This window comes from Platalea leucorodia (assembly GCF_965183815.1).
Source record: "Platalea leucorodia genome assembly, chromosome: Z".
Lineage (NCBI taxonomy): Eukaryota > Metazoa > Chordata > Aves > Pelecaniformes > Threskiornithidae > Platalea > Platalea leucorodia.
In genome coordinates, this window is record NC_138858.1 from 32,052,639 (window position 1) to 32,070,048 (window position 17,410).

The 17,410-nt window shown below is 39.6% G+C and overlaps 1 protein-coding gene across 3 annotated transcripts in view; it reads left to right on the forward strand.

The window, feature by feature from the left end:
- The window catches only part of UHRF2 (ubiquitin like with PHD and ring finger domains 2), a 93,890-nt gene that overhangs the window by 37,776 nt on the left and 38,704 nt on the right, over positions 1-17,410 (forward strand). The window lies entirely within an intron of this gene.

The following is a 17,410-nucleotide window of genomic DNA, read 5'->3' on the forward strand; positions in this document are numbered from 1 at the left end:
TTCCCCATAGTATTGACACTTGCTATTCTGTGAAAAGAGTTGGGGCAGGGGGGAAGGCATAGCTGACATATCTTATTCTGAGGTGGTGAATTTAAATTAATTTTTCAAATGGAGTCTTATTTTAGTGAATTTTCTTCCTGACTAAAAATTCAGGCCTCATTTACATGTTGATAGATTGTATATGCAGTAATTAACCAGTTCGCAGAAAGTAAGGTTGTCTGAGCGCTGCCATTTCTGAAATTTATCAAGGGGTAATTCTGTGTCACTTGCACTACCCAAGTCATTCCTCTCAGTTAGCAGTAAAAGTGCAAGATAAATCTGCTAGTATTCATAAAGTTGTGAAAGGAACATGCTGCAACAAGAATCACTTTATATTTCAGGTATGTTGGTTTGCAAAATAAAAACCTATCTCTTAGGGTTTCAATGTTTATTAATATTATATTAATATATAATATACACATACATAATATAAAAATATATTAATATAAATTAGTTCAGAATTAGAATTATGTTATTGTGTTATAATATTTTAGTCTATAATAATACAATTAATATATGAATATTCTATAATTTAATATATTATTGATATGTTTTCATGAGTTCTTACCATAATGTTAGCATTAGTTAATTGTTTTAAATAAAGTTGAAATCTGTTTGGAATGCTTTATGAGTATATGTTAGTGATTGATTGTATGTTAATGACTAATTATTTGTATACTACTTAAGAACAACCTTAGAAGGCAGTAAAGGGAGGCAGAGTTCCTAGGGTTGCTTCAGATATATTCATGGCTTGGACTTTTTTCCCTTTCTGGTATTACGTCAAAGAGGCTTTGTATAAAACAGTTTTGTACACAATAGTTGAATATTTGATTTATTGATCTTGATTGCTTTTGACAAAGATTTCGTAAAGCGGTTGGCACAATGATGGGAAATAACATGTACTGTTTGTGGTAATGCTTTGCAGCTGGTAGAACACATGATGAGTACTTCTTTTTTACTGTATCTGTTGACCTATGTGTTTGTTAGGTGTTACTTTTACTCACGTCTCAGTCACAACCTAAAGGAAATGTCCTGTACAGTCTGTCATCATTAGTTCATCTTTTGGGAAACAGATATGGGTTAGAGAATATTATCAAAGACAGGAGTGAAACTGAACAGGGGAGAAAAAGACATCATTATACAGAAGAACTGACCACATATTAATAATTCTCATTTGTACTGTATTTGCATTGCAACTGACATTTGTAATTGCAGGATGTCTAAAACCTATCCAAGCTGGACTTACTGTGCCTCAGATACAAATACTAGGGAAACAGCAGTGCTTTGACCATGGAATATACATGGGCCTAGGACCATAGGGGTCTCATGGCTGTGTGTGCATGCTTAGAGTTCAGAATGGTCTCTCTGTGTGTGGTACCTCTGAACTGATTTTAACTAAATTTGCAGGGTGTACCTCTATTTTTGAACATCCTCTATTTTTCTTTTTCAAGAGTATCTTCTGTTTCATGATGAAAGCAGTTATTTGTAATCCAGAGTAATATGACTTGTCTTCTTTGCACTTTAAAGGGCACATATCAAGTGCCTGTTACTGGTGGATAGTTGTGAGGCAAACTTCACAATTTATTTTAACGTTGGAGCTGGCTAACATCAGTTAAGGTCACCACGCTGACTCAAACCGAAGTAGCTCAAATGGTGCTTTGTGTTTTTTCCTTACTAGACTTCAAGATAAACAGAGACAAAATCAGCTCTTAATTTTCTTCAGTCAGCCTTTGAAGGTTTGAGTTTAGCAAGGACTTTGTCAATACTAAGACTTGTATTTTGTTTAAGCCTTTGGAGTTACACAAGAATATCAGAAAGATCTGTTTGCTCTGCAGATTTTATGCCTCTGACTAAGTGAATATTCAGTGAATTTGAGGTCTTTACCGAAGCAGCGGTAATGGAAAGTAGTAGAAAGGGTCCTAAATTTTCAGTTTTATATTCATCGTCTTTTAGTTCTGCAGGTTTTTGTGTCAGGCTTCCTGCTCCCAAAAAGGAAGGATTGTTTAGTTTTCAGATCAATCTCTCTAATTTTTAAATATGCATATTGTGTTTTTCTGTGTAACCTGCCAGATCTGGGGCCTATCTATCTTCCTCATTTGAACACAGTTTCTACTTTTATTCTTTTTTTCTTTGTTGGTACAATACATTCATGTTTATCTTCTTTTAGACGCTTTTTATTCATGTCTGGCATGTTTTTGTTCTCAGAAGACAGTATGATGTTTTTACACGGTCTTTATGCTACCTGTACAGATTTTACTTCTAGCTGCTCCTTTTACTACTTTCAAACAAGTTTTTCCATTTATGTTTAACTTCTGATTTTTGAAGTCATACATAATATTTGTTGTTATAGCTTTGCAAAGGTACAGAATTTAACCACATTACAGAATAGTGAAATAACAGTGAAACAAGTCTGCACGTTGTTGTGCATGATTTCAAGAGTTCTTGTGTTTCTGTGGATTTCTGTCTAGCTGGTCCAAAAGTTATTGGCAGTTGTACCTTGTTTTGACACAGAAGAAGAACAGTACCATACTTCCTATTCCTCTCAGTATGTATTGTGATAAACAGTACGTCACAGCCGTTGTTGTCATAATTTGTAGGTGCCCAATAGTGTAGTTTTCATATTGTGTTTCTTCTTTAGGCCTGGAATTTCTGTCTACATGGTTTATCCCTTACTGATGCTTGTATAATTTTGTGGTATAATTTTCTACCCAAAATAACTTCCCAGTTTATTTGTTTTAATGTAGCATCTTTGACTGTTGCTGGTTGGCCTGGGAGGACATTGTTTTGCTGATATGTGGAGTATTAACAAGATTTACTTGGAGACATTTTTTAAAATAGCTTTCATGCTGTATCAGCAGGTATCCTAATAATAAGGATTCTAATTGCTGAAGAACTTGCCTGCAGCTTTCTTGTACAGACATAAAAATGGCATATTTCTTCTAGGCAACAAAACTTCTGAAAGGGTGAATTTGTGTCTCCCTCTTTCCTCTTCTCCTTATGACTTCAGTGGAGCTGGTCACCTACTTTGAAGAAGAGACATCCTTTTGAATCAACGCAACTGTTTCAAATCAAGATACATTCTGATTGTCCAAGAAGCCTGCTGGGATTTTTCATGGTGATTCTGTAGAGGTGATGCCTAGTACTTCTTAGGCACTTCTGTGGACTGCTTTTCCCTAGTCTCTACAGCTGGAGATGGCTCTTTTTGTGATACACAGCCTTAGGTAATAATCTCGCAATTCATAACAGGAATGACTCTTAACAACAGGAAGAGTGTTTTGGGTCCCACGTAATTATCCTGTTGGACATAAGAACTCATGTTTGGGGTGGGGGGTGTGTGTGTGAAAAGAATTATCTGTTTGAACACAAGAAGTGAAGCTTACTGGAAATCAAACTGCTTATTTCTAAATTCCAGATTAGGTTTTTGATCTTGCTTCAGTTGTGATTTCATTCTTGAGGAAAAAATCAAGAATTAAAAGATATAATGGACATGAGGACAGAACATTATTGAAGAGACTTTTGAGTAGCATACAGTGCCTCCTCTTAGGCAAAAAAGGAGTCTGGGGTGCAGGACAGACTTCCCAGAAGGTACTGGAACACACTGTCACCTACTGGGACTGGAGAGAGGTTGGTTCACTGGGACTGGAGAAAGGTTGGTGTCCAGCATGTGTTGTTTTGGTCAAATGTGAGAGACAGAAGAACAACATCTGACTGAGAATAGTTCATGAGGAGAGCATGAACAGAGTGAATCCTTTAACCACTTGCTGTGGTAATTGTCCTCTCCATCAAGGTCATAAATGAGGTATTGTACCTTGGTTCAGCACCTATGAAATCAAAACTAGAAAGTTTAGAAAGAACCGAAAGAGTACATTTTGAAGGGTATTTGGCTGACTCGCTATTACAGATAGCCTTTTCCTGTTTCCTCTTCCTGCTTTCCCTTCTTTCTCTTCAGACAAAAATTTCCATTTTACAAACACTCCCTGAATAGTTATGATGGCCAGGTTCTACACAGATCATAGCTATTCCTCCACGTGCTTTGTTTTTCTGCTGAAGAGTACAAATCTTCAGGACGTTCCATTGTGCAGAGAGGAGTGGAAGGATTACAGTTTTAAGATTGCTTACTTATAATTATTTCTCTTACATGGAAGAAATATTGTGTCTTTTGATACTTCCATCTTCCCGATTCTTAAAGAGGGAGCATAAAAAGTAATTTATTTGTCCTTTGTGCCATTTCTTTGCACATTGCCTGTTCTTAACTGGCAATATGGAGAAACTGGTATTTAAGTGTTTCAGTTTGCTTTCCCAAAATGGAGGGAAGGTAGACTACGTGCTTATAATTCATGTTGAGTCTTTTGGACTGTGAACGTGCTGTTCTTTTTTCTTGAAATTTTAGAATTTGAGTTGCAAAGCAAGTCTGCCTTCCTAGAGATAGTGTTACCTCTCGAGCTAAGTAGCCTGGTTATATAAGAGCAGCTCAGTCCTGCTGGTGAAAGGGTAAGACTTTGGAGGACAAATACTCCCAAGGGAGAGGAGCAGGCAAATCCTGTGGATCAAAACCTGGTTAACTGCACAGCTTGTGTCAACAGGCATTTGTCTTTTAATACCATGGGACCCATAATTGGGTTCCCATCTGTTCCTGAAAGTCCTTGATCCTCAAGTGGGACAGGAGCATCTATGCCAACAGGCTGGCTAGCCGGGTGAGTAGAGCCTTTGGTGGTGAAGGGACATTATGACCCATGGTTAAGGGAGGTATTGGCATGTGCATGGAAAGCAAGGGGTACAGGTTGGTGGGAACAAGAGGGATCTTGGGATTGGTAAAAGAGGGATAACCATGTCAAGTGCATGTATACAAATACATACAGCCTGGGAAACAAGCAGGAGGAATTAGTTCTGTGTATAGTTACAGAACTGTGACATTGTTGGTATAGTGGAGACACGATGGAACAGCTCGCATGACTGGAGTGAGAGACTGATGGAAACAAACTTAACGGGAAATGCAAAGATAAAGAGGGCAAGGCTGCCATGACATGAAGAAGTTTGGATGTAGGGAGCTGTTCAGTGGGATGACAACAGTCTGGTTGAGAGCTTGTGGATGAGGATGGGAGAAGCCAAAAAGGATGATATCGTGGTAGTAGTTCACCTGGTCAGGTGAGGAAGAGGACAAATCCTTCTTTAAAAGTCTCTGAATCACAGGAACTGATTTTCATGGAGGACTCAAATTCCCTGACGTCCGCTGCCAGGATAACACTGGAACGCAAGCAATCAAGAAGCTCTCTGGAAGATGTCAGGGATAACTTCTTAATACAGGTACTGGATAGGTCAATAGGGTGATACACAGCTGGATCCGCTGTTTATTATCAACAGATGATAAATGGTAGCCTTGGCTATACTGACTGTGAAGTAGTATATACCAAGATCCTGATGGAACTGAGGAAGGAGAGTAGCAGAGCATAGACTCTGGAACTTAGTAGAGAGACTTCAGTTTCATTCAAGGAACTGGTTGATGGGATCCCATAGGAGGCAAATGTGGAGGGTAAAGGAGCTCAGCAGAGCTGACAGTGCTTAAGAACAACCTTCTCCAAATGCAAAGACTGTTCATCCTGATACTGAAGAAACTAATAGATGTATGGGGGACTGGCAAGGCTGAACAGGAAACTCATGACTTTGCTCCAGTGTAAAAAGTCAGTATACAGGACTTGGAAACAGGAGCAATGTAAAAGGGAGAAATTCTGAATATATAAGGGTGGTGTTAAGAGAACCAAAGCTCATCTAGAGTTGACACTTGTAAGAGACATCAAGGGCAATGCAGAGAGCTTTTACCACTGCTTTGGCAGTAGAAGGCTGAACAAGGAAAATACAGATCTATTGATGAAAAAGACAGATGATTCGGTATCAATAGACGCTGCCTTCATTGCCTTAGTCTTCACTAACAAGCTCTCTTCGGTAGCTGCACCTAGTGAAGGCATTCAAGGAGAATCCTCAGCAGTGAATGAGGACTGAGTCAAGAAGTGCTTGCAGGAACTTGACCAATGCAAGTTCATGGGACCAGATGGGTTGCATCCAGGTATGCCAAGGAACTGACTGTTGCTGTAGTGATGCTCCTCTTTACTACATTTGAAAAGTTGTGGAGATCAGGGAGGTCCCTGACAACTGGAGAAGGGCAGATGTTGCATCCGTCTTCAAAGAAGGCCAGTCAGCCTTATTTCAGTTTGAGGAAAACCATAGGACAGTCTTCTTGGAAGTGCTGGCCATGTGAAGATGATTTGGAATAGCTAGGGTGAATTTTTTTTCCAAAAGCAAATCATGCCATGCAAGCCTGGCTGCCTTCTACAATAAAATGATTAGCTCTGTGGCCAAGGGGAGAGAAACTAATGTTGTTCACTTCAACTTGTAGCAGGTCTTTTGTCTGTGTCCCATAATATTCTATCCCAATTAGGATGTTGTGATCTGGGTGGATGAGCAACCAGACAGGTTTAAAAAAAGATAAGATTGAATGATCAGGCTCAGAGGATAGTGGTTAATGACTTGTACACTACTTGGAAAGTGATAACAAGCATGGAACTGCAGGGGTGTATCCTGCGACCTGTACTGTTCAATATCTTAAGCAACAGCATGGTAGTGGCAATGCAGTGCACTCTCATCAAGTTTGCAGAGACACCAAATTGATGGAAACTCAAGGGTAGTGCTGCCAGTCAGAGGAACCTGAACAGGAAGGAGGAATGGGCTGACAGGAGCCTCATGAAATTCAACAAGGATAAATGCAGAGTTATCTTGCACCTGGGAAGGCAAGAGCCCCTTGCAGCAGTACTGGCTGCGAAGTAGCTCTGATGAGAAGGACCTGAAGGACCTCTGATGAGAAGGGTCTTGGTAGACAGCAAGCTGAACATGAGCCAGCGGTATGCAATGAAGGCTAATAGTATTTAGGCTGTATGAAAATAAGTCTAACCAGAAGACTGGGGAAAGTGATTTATTCTCCTTTACTAAGCACTAATTAGACTGCATCGAGCATTCCAGATTCCACCTACCCACAGACACACACCCCATACCTCAATGCACAAGAGAGACACATAAACTAGAATGAATTCAGCAAAGGGCTGCTGAGATGGTTCTGGGAACACAGTGGTACGTGGCAGGCAGACCAGAGATGATGGACATAAATTGTGACGAGAGGGGGAGAAAATTGGTTCTTTGGATTGCATTCAAGAGCTTAACTTTTCAATTACTTAATTGTTATGTGTTAAAGCATTAATTGCTTTAACAAAAAACAACGCCAACTAAGCGTTAAAAGTTGGAATGTTTTGCGTTTCATAACCATTTCATAATTACCGTAAGATAAAAGTATCTTTCGAAGGTGAAGAATGGGCTGACTTGGATCTTGAGGTTTTTGTTTGTTTTCTCAGAACATAAACTATATCTTCAGTATTTGTAACACTATCCTTTCTCTAATAAACATGCAGACTTAGAACCACAGAGTCTTTTGACTTGCTTTCTAGGGGATGATTTTCAGAAGTGTTTTGAAGCTTAGTTTGTTTCCACTGAGGAAAGTAAGTCCAAACAGAAGAGGAGGAACAGAAGGAAACAAACTTAAGTGCAAAAAGGCAAAGAGTGTGGGGGGGAAAAATGGTGGTCAGCACAATATTAGGAAAAGCATTATGAAAATAAAAGAGATAAAAAAGGAGTGGTGTTGAAATACGTGTATATATTTAAGAGAATCATTGAAGATGGAGAAGAAGTCTTAAGATTGCTCAAGCAGGGTCAGCTAGAGCAGATTGCCTGGAACTATGTCCAGTTGGGTTTTGAATACTTCTATGGGTGAAAACTCGACAACCTGTCTGGACAATCACTGTAAAAAAGTTATTTTGTGTGGTCAGAGGGAATTTCATGTGTTTCTCTTTGTGCGTGTTACTTCTTGTCCTGGCAGTAGGTACTAGTGAGAGGAGTCTGGCTCCCTGTTTATACACATGGATAAGAGCCCTCCACCCACAAGCCTTCTCTTCTCCAGGCTTAACACCCCCATATCAAAGATGTTCCAGTCCCTTAATAATTTTTGTGGCCCTTTTCTAGAACTAATCCTGTAAGCCCATGTCTGTCTTACCCATGTCTGTCTTACCCTGGGGAGCCCAGACCTGGCCTCACCAGTGCCGACTAGTGAGGAATGCTCACCTTCCCTCTGCCTGCTGGCAATGTTCCTCTTAATGCAGTCCAGGAGGCTGTTGACCTTCTTTGCTTACAAGGGCACATTGCTGGTTTATGGTCAGCTTGTTGTTTATGAGTTCCTCAAGCTCTTGATTTGTATTCCTCAGACTCCTTTGTCTTTCTCTACCAAGCTGCTCTCCAGCCAGTTGGCACTCAGCATGTACTGGTGCATGGGGTACTCCTTATGTGCAGGACTTCGCATTTCTCTTTGTTGAACGTAATGAAATTCCTCTCTGTCCACCTCTCCAGGTCACTCTGAAGGGTGGCGCACACATCTGGTATATTGGTACTCCTCGTTTTATATCATCTGTGAAGTTGCTGAGAGTCTACTCTGTTCCCATAATTCAGGTCATTAATGAGAATGTTAAACAGTACTGGCCCCAGGGTCAGCCCCTGGGGTGCTTCTGACTTGCCTCCAACTGGACTTCATGCCATTGGTCACAATCCTGTGGATTCAGCCAGTTTTCAGTCCTCCTTACTGTATGCTTATCTAACCCATACTTTTGTCATCTTATACATGAAGATGTTATGGGAGACAGTATGAAAGGCCTTACTAAAGTGGATGTGAACATCTGCTGCTTTCCTGTCATCTTCCAAGCAAGTCACTTCATTGTAGAAGACTGTCAGGGTTGTTAAGCATGAGTTGCCCTTTGTAAGTCCATGCTCACAATTCGCAATCACCTTGTCCTCTTATCTGGGAATTATTTCCAGGATTATTGGAACACCTCTCCTATGAGGAAAGGCTGAAGGAGCTGGGGTTGTTCAGCCTGGAGAAGAGAAGGCTGTGGGGAGACCTTATTGCAGCCTTTCAATACTTAAAGGGGGCCTACAAGAAAGATGAGGATAGCCTTTTTAGCAAGGCCTGCTGCAACAGGACAAGGGGTAATGGTTTTAAACTAGGGAGGGTAGATTTAGACTAAACAGAAGGGAAAAATTTTTCACGATGAGGATGGTGAAACACTAGAACGGGTTACCCAGAGAGGTGGTAGAGGAGGGTTGGACTAGATGACCTTTAAAGGTCCCTTCTATCCCAAAGCATTCTGTGATTCTATGATTATTTGCTCTGTCACCTTCCCAGGGATTGAGTTGAGGATGACCGATCTGTCAGCAGATCTTCCTTCTTGAACACAGGAGTGACATTTGCTCTCTTCTGGTTCTTGGGAAGGTGTCCCGGGTGTCATGACCTTTCAAAGATGGCTAAGAGTAGCCTTGCTCAGACCCAGGTGGCCCCATCAGTGTTCATGGGTACAACCTGTTAGGCCCCATAGACTTATATATGTCCAGTTTAAGCGCTCCATAACCTAATTGTCCTCCACAGAGGCTAAGTCTTCCTTACTCCAAACATTCCCTCTGGTCTCAGGGGCCTGGGATTCCTGAATGTTGGTCTTACCAGTAAACACTGAGGCAAAGAAGGTGCTGAGTACCTTGGCCTTGTCTGTGTTTATTGCCATCAGGGACCCTGCTCTGTTTAGCAGTGGGCCCACATTTTCTCTGGTTTACCTTTCCTGTTTTTATAGTTGTGGAATCCTTCCTTGTTGCCCTTCACATCTCTTGCCAGATTCAAATCAAGGTAGACTGTGGCTTTCCCATCCTATGCCTACACAATTGGACAGGAACTCCATAGTCCCCCCTGGGTCAACTGCCCCTGCTTCCATCTCCTACACACTTCCTTTTTATGTCTGACTTTGGTCTGCAAGCTCCTTGCTCATCCATGCAGGCTTCCTGCTGCCTTTGATTTCCTGCACATGGTGATAGACCTTTCTTGAGCTTGGAGGAAGTGATCCTTGAATATCAATCAGCTCTGCTGGACCCTTCTTCTCTCCAGGGTTGTACCCTGTGAGATTTTTCCAAGCAGATCTCTGGAGAGATTACAATCTCCTGTCCTCAAATCCAGGGTTGTCTTGCTTTTTACCTTGCTCCCTCCTCTAAGGGTCCTGAACTCCATCATCTCATCATCATTGCAGCCAAACTGCCCTGACTTTAATGTCCTATGACTAGTTCTTCCTGCTTTGTAAGTATCAGGTCTAGCAGTGCACCTCTCCTTCATCACCTGTGTCAGGAAGTTATCACTGTACTCCAGAAAGTTCCTAGGTTGGTTGTGTTCTGCTCTGTTGTCCTTGCAGCTGATAAGAGGGCGCTCCAAGTTCCCTGTGAGAACCAGGGCCTGTAAACATGAAGCTTCTTCCAGTCATCTGAAGAAGGCTTCATATACTTCTCCCTGATTAGGAGGTCTATAGCAGGCACCTACTACAGCATCATCCATCTTGTTCTGTCTACTAATCTTGACCTGTAAGCGCTTGACTGGCTCCTGACATGTCCTCACATAAAGGACAACTCTTCCTCCTTGCCTTTCTAGCCTGCCCTTCCTGAAGAGCCCATATCCATTTGTCACAGCGCTCCAGTCATGTGAGCTATCCCACCATGTCTCCATGATCCCAGTGAGGTCATGGACCTGCAGTAATTACACAGACTTCTGTAATTCTTCGTTTGTTCCCCATGAGGTATGCATTGGTGTATAGGTGTTTCACGGAGGCGCCAAAGTGTTCTGATTCCCCAGAAAAGATCAGAGCTTTCTCCATAAGGCTTTTCTGCTGGCACTTCTTCACATACCTACACTTCAAGTGATTGCACTTCTGCTTTTTTTTGGTTGATTGCTATGTTCCTTCTCTTCTGATCACACCACGCCCTTCACTTGCCTGGCCCTTTGCTTGCCTACCCCATCCACAGTTTCCTCACTTTTTTGTTGAGCAATCTCTCCATCAGTTTTACCCAAAAGTCTATGAACATTTGTATATATCTACATAAAAATGAATAATAATGGAATCATCACAGATTCCAAACATACGCACAAGACTTAGAAAGGCTGTATTAATCGTTATGCAATAGCCATTGGGCACTTAAATGGAGTGTTTAATCTCATGCACTAATGGAATTGGACATCATGGCACAGGTATTTGATTGGAGAAGAGAATTGGGCGATATAAGGAATGAAGATATTCCAAAATGAGTAACTGCCCTCTAAATGCCAAATTAATTAGGACTTCTCTCTGTAGGTCACCGTGTACTTTCTGACTTTCAGGAATTCTTGGTGAGATGAGATTAATCCCGTTCTGAGCAGGAGCATCCCTGGATGCCAAGCTTTTTCGTTAAAGCAATGCTGCCATGTACATTCGAGATGTGGTAATCCATTTGTTACTAACTTTTTAGGCTAGAAATGGGTTTTGGCCTTGTTTGCGAGCAATTCTCATTTGCCTTTGATTTGATTCAAAGCATTCTATGGGAAATGTCTTCATATTTACTATTTTATGGTGGATACCTTCAGATCTTTTTCTTTCTTGTTTTTTTTGCGGGGGGGAATGTTTGGTTTTAAAGCACTTTAAATTTATTTATTTATTTATTCACTTAGTCTTATTTTTATTATTGTACAGAGTACTCACCATGTTTCTGTGTTTTCAAGACTCTTCCTATGCTATTCTTTGTTTTCTGGAAGGGCTTTCCATCCTGGCACGATCTGTCTGAGTTTTTGTTATGAAGGGAGGTGCTTCTTCTCATGTCTTTGTTTTTGAATGGCGATTCTCACTTAATCCGGCTGGGTACACAGATTGGTCTCCTGTAACTATATCTAAGCCACGATGAGTATGTGTGCTGCATCTGCTCTCAGAATTGTAACATCATGTAAAATCTGGATAGAAGCTTTTAACCTCTTCTAGTAAGAATCACCTGTTCGTATCTCTGCCTCTTCCTAGCATAAAAGAGCTTATTGACTAGTCCAAACCCCTGGAATGATGTCTTGAGCAGACTCTCTGCATTGTTGTGAGTCTTGCAATTCAGTCCACAAACACATAAAGAAATGGACTGAGCTTAGACCATACCCTGTGATGCCAAGCACAGTTGCTGTAGCTTTGTTTTTCATGTATGAAGCCTGGGGTTCCATCTTTGTGGGCCTTCAACCAGCTCTTTCTATCTGGTTCTTTGTGGACATTTGATCAAGTAGGTGTTAACGTCTGCATGTTTGAGCCTGGATTTGGAAACTGTGGGTGCCCATTTAGCCTTGTGGTAGTGCCAGCCACAAACTGAACCGAGGTGAAGACGGGCGCGGCGGCCCTGGTTGCGGGTCGCGGCCCCCGGCCGTTGGCCCCGGCGCCTTTCCGGCAGTACCACGGACAGGTCCGCGTGCGGCCGCGCTGCCACGCGCGGCGGGTCTCGGGGGATGGCGCTGCTGAGTGGGTGCCATCCATCTTCCTTCGCTGCCTGTGGCTCTGTCTCCTCACTGGATTTCGTGGCATAGGGCAGGGTCTTGCTCCTGGGCTACTGTGGTAAATAGATTATTCGGATCTGACAGTGCGACCTGCTATTCTCTCAGGCCAGGGCTTTCCCCTCTCACCAGGTACTAAGTTTATGCTTGCTTTTCTGATACTTGTCTTCTTTACAGATCCCAGGCTAAGGAAAAAGGGATAGTCCCTGTGTCCAAATCTCTGCTTCCAGAGTCTGGCATCATGAACCATAATATATCGTTTTGTAAACGCATTAAGCATTATGCCTGCTCCTGAGATTAAAAAAAGTGATATCCTGGCTGGCTTGTGTGTGCATCCACAATGTGAATTTGTACGTTTGGGAGTTGTATGTGTGTTTTGTTTTGTTTGGTTGGTTTATAAAGGCCTTAACAATTCATATTAGATTATGATGTTTTTGATAGTCAGGGCTTCAAAGTATCTTGGCATTAGGGGGGTTTTAAATCCTCTTTTTTTTTTTTTTTTTAATCTTAGCGCTATATATATAGTTATAAAATCTTTGCATACCTGCAGAGTTGTCTGGTGTCTTTGTCATTATAGTGGCTTGTGTAATAAAATTAAATAAAGTTGAATTAAAAGCACAGCTAATACTGTCCCATTTTGTACCTGTGCATTTGTATTTTCATTATAAACCAAATGGGTGTGGAACATTCTGAAAAAGTCTTGAAAATATTGTCTGTTTTTCTGCTTGCATACAATACAAAATAAAAGAACCTCTACCTCTGTAATTCAATGCAGCCCAGCAGAATTTGGTCAAATTATCAACATAATATGCTGTCTTCATGTGGGGAGATTTTGTAAGTTACCTTTAAAACAAGCCTGTTTAAAATCAAATCTCCAGTCAAGTTTGGTGAGGGTTGTAATTGTTTTATGGGTATGTTTTAGCCTTTGTTTCATTCTGCGTAGACAATGTGTGTTTGCAGTTTGTTGAAACTACAGTTTAGCCTAAGTTATAATTAATGTTTAAAAGTAAAGCAACCAGTAGTAATTTTCACATTGCAATATTTTATATCAGACTGAAATATTTTCCATTTAACATCTTTTGAAATATGCATGCTGTTAACATGTATTTAATTTCAAACCATTCTTTTGGCTGATCGTGACTTAGACTGAATCTATTGAAGTGAACGTCACGACCTAGTTCTGTTTGTCAATGATGATTTTAACATATGATTAATGATGCCTAATGATTTTAACGTATTTATAATTTAATATTTTTATAATAAAAGTTGGTAAACAATTGTTCATGAGCTCAGTTCAGGAGTTCACAATTTCTCTTGCTCCAAAGGCAAAGAAAAGTGTTTTTAAAAAACAGTCCTCATTTCAAGAAGTGTGTATTGAGTAAGTCAGGATGCAAGTTCATGCAGCTGTTAAATGTGAAAGCACAAAGTGTAAAGACACAATGAAATGCTGTTAATGCATACACTAGACGTGAACTCTAGTGGCTCAACTGCTTCTCAGGTGATGATTGTAAAAGTTCTAACAAGCATTTTGAGTGGTAATATTGATAAGATTGTTTGCATATTTCTGAAGAAGTTATCCAACTGTTGTTCAATGATGTGGGAGAAAATGAAGAGTTGCTGGCTGAAAGATTTGCAAAAGCAGAATAGAGGCTGATTGACCGTAAATGGGGTGTAAACAAAGTAGTGCATATGAAAAGATAGATACTGAAAATGCTAGTAAATTTGGTCCTGTTTTGATTTTTATATTGTTTGTTAACTGAATTAATACATTTGGAGAGCGTAGCCAACATTATATTCTGTTAGGTTTTACTCTGATTGTGGCTGCTTCTCTGCTGACCTGGACAATACCCTTTGACAGTAACCATAGAAGCTGGCAAATGAATTAATTGTCTGTGGTAGACATGACCTAGTGTGAATAAGGTTTTGCTTTTAGGAAGCCTGAAGATAAATGGTTATTAGACATTTTTCCTTATGATTCTTTGCATGAATATAACCTTTGTGTGTATTTTTTTAATAGTAAATTTTCCCCTGTTTTTATTCAGCATTGTATTTTGACTCTTAGTGCCTATTGAAATATTTTTCTTCTAATTTCAATATGGTAAAATGTTAAAACCAGAAAATTCCAGAGAGAGCTCTGGCAATTATAAGTGAATCTCTCAAACTATAAGAACTCATAGAGTTTTCACAGTGTGGTAATTGTCATCTAGCAGCTTTTATTTTCTTGAAGGTTGACCTTTGAAATATCCAGGATAATGCCCAGTCGTAATACTTGTAGTCAACTGTGATTACATGTGTCTAGAGTGTTTTGCAACCTGAAGGTTTAAAAAATAGAAGTGTAGGGGAAAAAAGTACAGGTATAAGAAGGTTCAGTTGAACGTTTCTATCTGGCTATGGCTAACCTATCTAAAAGGAAAGCTTGTATTAGGAATTCTGTTGTATTGAAAGGTCTGGTTCTGGTTTGGGATTTAATTTGTTTAAAGGATTTAGTGTACGTACATGACATACATATGCAGTCCCGTTTATTGTGTGTAATATATAACTGAAGATTTTTTTTTTTTAATCTCGTTTTTGGTATGGTTAGGTGAAGAAATGAAGAAAGGTGATATTTCTTGTGTTTATTTGACAGAATAATATAACCGCAATCTATTAGATAACCATAATTTTTAAGATAAATGGTGTGTAGCCTGGTGATTATTAAAGCTATTGTATGTATAATGTGTCAGAAGAATTAGTCTTTTAAGAGCAACTAGCTGAGGAGAGGTTTTTAGCTTTGGTAAGGCTTAACCATTTATTATTAGCCATCATTTGTCGCGATGGTAGGTGATCTTCCTCTGTAGTTCTGGATGTGCAGCTGTCGCGTTTCTTGGAACATACCAGCTTTGTAAAGTTACTTGATAGTATTTGCTTGCTCCTTATGTAACTCATAGCAGAAAATAAAATGTTTTCTCTGGTTCAAATACTGGATATCTTTTAGGAAAACCTTTGTCTGAAAGTTGCTTTCTGAGTGCCCTTATCCCAAAGGAAAAATACAGGAGATGCCCAAAAGAGAATGAATGTCTACCATGACCTAGTATGCGATACAGAAGTTATTAGTTCAGTCTATTTTATCAGGTCCATCTAGATATGGGAATAGTATTGCTTATGTCAGTAGGATTGCAGTGCTATGAGAGGAAAACATGCTTTTATGAGTTGTTACCTTACGCAACTGAATTTACTTTTTTTTATTTTAAGAGTTCTCTGTTTTCTAGTATTAGAGGATTTTTTTTTTTATTTAACTAGTTATATAAAAAAAGTATGTTGCACTTCAACACTTTGAGGTTGTGAGATAATATACACGTCATTTTTTGTAATAAAGTTGATGATAAAAATCCATGCTTCTGCATACTTCACAAAAACTTTTTGCTGTGGTGCCTTTTGGAACACTAACACCATTGAACCAATTTATAAATCTTTTCATGGTATCTTTCAAGAAAACAATGTGGTAATCAGTGTAGTTAAAAGTCATTTTAATAGTTTAAATGGACACCAGTGGAATTTGCTCCTAATAAATATTCTACTGACCTCAGGTTTGACTTGTTCCTGAAAGATACAGGTAGCAGTAACACAAGTGTCTGTAGTTTTGTGAGTACAGTTTTATGGTATTTTGCCACCTTCCTTCTTGTCTAAAGACTACCTGCAGAGAATTACATGTGATGAAAAGTTTTGGGTTTTTTTTTAAACAACTGCTTTCTAAATTTCTGGAGAAAATGCAGTAAAAAAGGGGGTAAACTAAAGTTAAACAGCTCTAAAGAATAAAGCAGGGTAGAGAGAGGGGAGGAAATGTTGCAAGTTTTTCCTAGATGCAGTTTTGCTCATAATAGGTATCAGTGTATTTAGAACACACACACTGAAGATTTGCAAGATGCAAGAACTGGGGAAAAATACGTTCTGCAAATATGCTGAATTTTTTCTGAAGCGTACTGGACTTCGAGTCATGTTTGTAGCAGCTACGTTGAGACTGCCACTATTGTTTCTTGACAAGATTTTAACTTACTTAATAAATTATGCTTCAGATTTTCTGTAAATGCACATGTAGTTGTATGCTTTCTAATACCCAACGTATTACTCAACTTCTGTGACTATTTCAACTTTTCCATACAAATGTGCTTGAAGTTTAAGGTGTGCTTGTTTATGTTTTATCTTTTGCTTTGTAGGCATACAGATATACAAACCAATACATGTATTTTTATACGAATATAAAATTTCACATTACTTAGGTGAAAAAGGGCTTAATTGTGTATTTTGGTTTTAAAATGGATTCATTGCTTTTGAGTTATGTTAGAAATAAGTCATAGAGGAATCAAGCTGGATAGGCAGGCAAGCAGTGGTATAGCTAAGGAAGGTCATAACATAACTAGATTTATAGCATTAAAGAGTGTCAGGAGATTTGTTTTGTTTTTAACTTTAAATAATCTAGGACTAACAAAAAGTATAGGGTAGTTATGAAAAGACTCTAAGGTACAGAATATAAGCAGGGAAACCTTGATGCTTTGAGAAGCTCAGTCTGTATTTGTTCATTTGGTTTTCCTGCCAGAGATTATGTTTACAATTTGTCCTCTCTACATTTGCATGTATTGTGCTTTTATGACTGTGAATTAATGGGTATGTGTTATAGATAATTCACAGTATCTTTGCATGCTACTGCAGAAGAGAGAAGCTTCCACTCTCACCTTCCCTGCAGAGGTGTACTGGCATCCACAGTCATTTTAGAGGGGTAGTCATTCTTATAAGTACTCTTCTGTCTGTTTCAGGGGCAATTTTCTAGTTAAATAGTTCACTTTAAACCAAACGTGGAAATTGTGCCTTACGTAGAGCTGCAGATTTGGTAACAGCTGGAGGAATTTAGAATCATAGAATCGTTTAGGTTGGAAAAGACCTTTAAGG